Below are 5,469 nucleotides of genomic sequence, written 5' to 3'. Positions count from 1 at the left end.
CCTTTTTCTGTGCCATTGAGGAATATATGATTATCTCCTCTTATTGCCTGACACAAGCTCTTGACCACTGCCCTCCCCCTTCCCCAAAGTCTGTGTGTTTGGGGAGGGATCTCGGTGGGGGAAATCCCTGGAAACTTGTCTCAGGGGATTAAGGGAGGAAAATTGGCAAATCAGAGCTAATGAAATTAAAGGCAAAACTGAGGCAGAGTGCCATCTACTATAAGATATTACTCAGCTATTAGAAATGACAAATACCCACCATTTGCTTCAACGTGGATGGAACTGGAGGGTATTATGCTGAGTGAAGTAAGTCAGTCGGAGAAGGACAAACATTATATGTTCTCATTCATTTGGGGAATATAAATAATAGTGAAAGGGAATATAAGGGAAGGGAGAAGAAATGTGTGGGAAATATCAGAAAGGGAGACAGAACGTAAAGACTGCTAACTCTGGGAAACGAACTAGGGATGGTAGAAGGGGAGGAGGGCGGGGGGTGGGAGTGAATGGGTGACGGGCACTGGGGGTTATTCTGTATGTTAGTAAATAAAAAATAAATTAAAAAAATAAAAGATATTTAATTAAAAAAAAAAAAAAAGATTCCTTGATTTGGTTTTTGCCATGGGTGCGTTTCCACAACAGAGTTAGGAACTCCGACACTTTTCTGGGAAACAGAAAAGCACTGTGGGCAAAGGGTGGCTGAAGGCAATGCTGCCTCTTACCTCTGATGAGGTCGCACGCAGACTTAGGGCCTTTGTTCTGTGTCACAATAGAGTCATGAATGAGATTTCACGGTTAGAAGTAGCTTGAGACACCCAGGGAAGCAGGGCATGGATGGGTCTCTGGAGAAAATACTTACATAAACCAAATGGCAGGCCAGAGGTTGTCTAAATAAGCTTTGGGAAAGAATAATTCTGAAATAAGCTGGGACCAATTCTGTGGTGTAATGAATGTTCAAAGCTGTCCAGATTCAACAGAGGAGAGGGACTGCATCGTCAGGGGTCTGGCCGCCCGATGCCAGAAGCCAGTTACGGAGCTGAGGGGCCACAGGGCTGGCCTCCAAGGCCCGGTCCCCTCAGGCTGATGCACGCAGGAGCTTCGCCTTACAAGACCGTTTCGGAGATTTTTCACACCTGCAAACCAAAGGAAAGGAACACATGCATTCTAGTGACAGAACCCAATTAATTACAGGATCTGCTATAAACATTCAGCTGCGTAACTTTGACAGAAGGCAAATTTGTCATCTCGAGGGGAATCTGACATTGTAAATAAATAAGCGTGATTAGGATGATAAGCAAACTTCTACCCACTTGAAACCCCTTCATTATGAAGAGAGAGGAAGACAGAGACAGGGTGTAAATTTGAGCAAGACAGGGAGTGTTTGGCAAGAAATTAAATGAGTCCCCAGCAGACCAGCGGGTGAGCGTTAGTGACGGGCCGCCTCGGGCGAACGACACAGATTTATCTCCCAGGACCTCCCGGAATGTAAATGGCTTGGATCAGCTTCAGCACCTGCATTTGGAGATGGCAAGCCTCTTCAAAACCTGAAGTAACACATTTCATTCATTTCGTCTTATTTTGTTTCGTGTCCTTGCTCAACCCATGTGGTACTTTTTATAGGAGATGTTCATAAATTCTTCAGAATGAGGTATTGCAGACTTGTCTGCACTGGTGGTTCTCAGTAGGGGGCAACTGCCCCCCCCTCGGGGGGGGGGACAACTGGCAGGGTCTGAGGACTTGATTGCCACAGGTTGGGGGGAGGGATGTTGGCTATGGCATCGAGTGGGTGAAGCTCAGGGATGCTGCTAATGTCCTATAATGCACATGGCGGCCCCTACAAAGAGGTACCTGGCCCCAAATGCCAGGGTTGGGAAACCTTGCTCCACCACACCACACATTTGAAAACATTCAGTCAGCTGGACAACAAACCCTTAATGAGCACTCTTTTGCACCCCAGGCTCTATGTTTAGAAATTAGAGAACTCTTTAGATTATAAGAGGCAAAACCGGGCAGCCCAGGTGGCTCAGTGGTTTAGCGCCACTTTTGGCCCAGGGCGTGATCCTGGAGACCCGGGATCAAGTCCCATGTCAGGCTTCCTGCATGGAGCCTGCTCCTCCCTCTGCCTGTGTCTCTGTCTCTGTCTCTCTCTCTCTCTCTCTGTGTGTCCCATGAATAAATACAATCTTTAAAAAAAAAAAAAAAGAGGCAAAACCCAGTTCAGATACACTCAGGTAGAAAAGGCTCTAGTAACTCAAATCTCTGGTTGGGAGCTTTAATGGACTGAGGGCAGTTGGTACCTTCGCACAAACTCTGATCAGATGGCCAATATGTCTGCAAACAAAACGTCGAGTGTATGTTCACTGCAAGTGCTTTATCCTTCTGAGGCCACCTGCCTGACCCAGGCATAGCTTCTGTCTCTTGTCAGTGGGGGTGAGGGAGAGGGGAGCCTGCAGACCCTCGATTTTCTGTTGTCTTCCAGACTTCCTATAGAACTGGTTGACATCTCTCTGAGGTCTGGACTCTTCCCTAGAAGAGAGTGGTAAAAATAAATGTAATTTATATCTAGTTGGAGCTTCAGTGCACACATTGTGCAAGATAATGTCACTTCAAGATGTTTTGTGCAGCCTTGCCCTTCAGCATTGTACTGAGAGGGTATCTGGTAAGCTCTGGAGTATTAACAAATCCTAAAGGATTGTGCTAAGCCTCATGCTAAGCTAGCATCTTCCCCTTGCCCTCAAAAATAAAAAAATAACTTGTTTTCCCTAGTACCCATTTTTTACCCATGATCTCAAAAGTGCCATGAGGTCTTTAACAATTAGGACAATATAATTAGAATGTTCTGATACTTGCAAAGAGCAAAAGGCAGGTCGCACACAAGTCCATTACTACTTCTTCTTCAACCAAAAACTTAAAAACTCATTTGGGTACAGCTGGACTTTTACTGCAACTACAGAACCCAAGAACACCAGTGTTGGGGATTTTTTAGATGTTCCTCTTAAAGCCATCAAGCTTGCAGATTTGAAACAAAGTTGTTGAACCATCTCACACAAGATTGTCCACAGGAAAGAGTGCATGGATGGAGTTTCTTCAGGTCCCCCTCACCAGGTTGTGACTTGGCTGACAGTTTGTCATTTAAAAATTGCCCATTTCTGGGGAAAGATGGAGAGGTGTCTCGTTTTGTGCAGCTAGGAACCTCCATAGTAGTGTTCTTTCTGCCCAAAGATGACCCTGGTGGCCACGTCCCTGGGGCATGTGGAGAAAAATAACAGAAAGACAGATGAGGTCCATCCAGCCCATAATACAAGACCCTTACATTCTTGTTCCACTTCCTATTTAAAGGCACCTGTGATGTGTTTTGGACCTTTGAGTCTTACAGTATTCTAAGATGGGGCTTTTGAGGCCTAGGACTCTTTTGTCTTTGTATCTATGTTATTTACTGAACTCAAGGAGAACCTGGTGAGAAAGGCCAACCAACTATTGCGGTCCCCATTTTACGTACAAGGAGACCAACAGAGGGCCATTTTGGAAGGATCCTTCTGAGGTTACGTGGGAAGTTCATGGAAAAGCCACCGCAAGGGTTCCTTTTGGCCACAAGGTTCTCCTGGGAGCTGTTCAGAAAGAATCTCCCCCTTCTCAAGGCTCACTGTCCCCACTACATGCTGAGCTGTGGCTCTGTGAGCCTCTGTCCCTTTGTCTGTTGGGCTCTTCATCCCAGGCCAGAAACTACTGTGCTGATTCATTTTTCTGGTTTTCCACAGACCCCAGCCGCCAGCAGCCACAGCCCTAATTTGGAAGCAGCTGAACAAAGCAAAGTGAACAAAGCATTTTGGATTGGGGGTGGAGGACACTGTCCACACTCCAGACTTGGGGTCCCAGAGGGCAAGAATAGGGGCTGATTCATCTTTATGTGAAACAGACACACAACCTGACAATATGAAAATCCTCAATAACCACTTGCACTATTAATCCATTTGTCTAACATCATTGTGCACCTGCTATAGGCCAGGGATTCTCCTAAGCTTCCTCCAAGCATCTCATTGAATCCTCAAAATGACCCTGTATGATCAAGGTAAACGATGGTGTGCATTCTTGAGAGGATAGGATGAGAAGGGTACTTCATCTTTGCAGTCTTCTTCCCCCAAACCTGCAACCACAGCCTAATCATGAGGAAAAGATGAACCCAAATGGAGGAAACTTCACAAAACATCTAACCTGTTCTCCAACAGACAACTACCAAGGTCATCAAAACCAAATACAGTCTGAGAAACTGGCACAACCCAGAGGAGCCTAAGGAGGCATGGCAACTAAATGTCATGTGTTGTTCTGGGTATCTCAAAAGAGACACTGGGAGAAAAGTGGTGAAATCTAAGTGAACAGTGGAGTTCAGTTACTAGTAACATACCAACGTTGGCATTCTCATCCTAGATGTACCATGGAAATGTGAAATGTTAAAAATTGGGGAAATTCGGTGAAAAGTTTACAGGAATTTCTGTACCCTCCTTGCAGCTTTTCTGTAAACCTAAAACAACTTTAAATTTTTAAAACAATTACTTAAATTAGAAAACTTGCTAAAAATCTAACCCTTCAATGTAGGCGCTATTAATTGTCCCAGTTGGATGGGCAAAGGTATTGTCCAGAGGAGTTACAAATCATTGTCCCCTAATCTGATTATCATTCTAGCAACTTCTCAGACCCTACTCTAAGCTCCTGTTTACACTGCAGAGACCCTCCCAGGGCTCCTGAGAATTAGATCATGGGAGGGGATCTCAAAGGGATAATTTCTCTGCTTGGAAGCACGAGCAACCCAAATCGCTCTGAGAGGAAGACGGTGAATGAGTCTGCATGGTCTGGGTGCTGGGGGCTCACACAATAATTGAATCGTTCAAGCACTCCCAGGGAAAAATACTGCAAGACTGATTTAGAGGGATGCTCCGGGACCTCCTCAGAAATCCTGTAAGTCTTAGATGTCTGAGTGGTTGAAAAATAGTTCCAATTCAGTGGGGCCCAGGCAGCAGGAAATTATCTGGAGTAACCTCTAACACCATCAAGACACCAAACTTTCTGCCTCTCTACAGAGTCAAAGGCCCACAGCTGCTTCCAATCAGGAAAAGCAAACTTTCCGTCTTGGAGCATCACGCTCTCTCACATTCCCGTTGCCGGCTCCTCAAAGTACCGCTCCCTCGCCCAAGTGCAAGGAAGGAAACACGCACCCTTTCAAAATCCAGACCCAGCATCCCCTTCCTCCTGCTCTCTTTGAGAACACCACTGCTTTGCTGAGTCCTCAGTGGCCTCCAGCATCCCCCACAGGGACCCGGAAGGTACCCTTTCTTCCAATACTTTCATCTGTCACTGGATTTCCCTCAATAACATGCAGGCACGTGGGCTCCAGTGCTGCAAATAGGCAGTGGGCTGCAATGGAGCCCGCTGGCTCCACCTTCCCAACATCCACACTCCCTTCCTCCCAGAGGAGCC

At 46.1% G+C, this 5,469-nt stretch overlaps 1 long non-coding RNA gene across 2 annotated transcripts; it reads left to right on the top strand.

Annotated features, from left to right (window-relative positions):
- The first annotated feature begins 784 nt into the window (after positions 1–784).
- Positions 785–4,886, top strand: LOC144298622 (uncharacterized). Of its 2 annotated transcripts, none has more exons than XR_013365571.1 (2): positions 785–1,546; positions 3,756–4,886. It is a non-coding gene; the product is annotated as an uncharacterized LOC144298622 (long non-coding RNA). The 2 variants fall into 2 exon arrangements; XR_013365572.1 differs by having other exon boundaries at positions 785–1,645.
- The last annotated feature ends 583 nt before the right edge of the window (positions 4,887–5,469 follow it).

The sequence above is a fragment of the Canis aureus genome, chromosome 26 (assembly GCF_053574225.1).
Source record: "Canis aureus isolate CA01 chromosome 26, VMU_Caureus_v.1.0, whole genome shotgun sequence".
NCBI classification, from domain to species: domain Eukaryota; kingdom Metazoa; phylum Chordata; class Mammalia; order Carnivora; family Canidae; genus Canis; species Canis aureus.
This window is presented reverse-complemented; position numbering and strand designations above follow the sequence as displayed.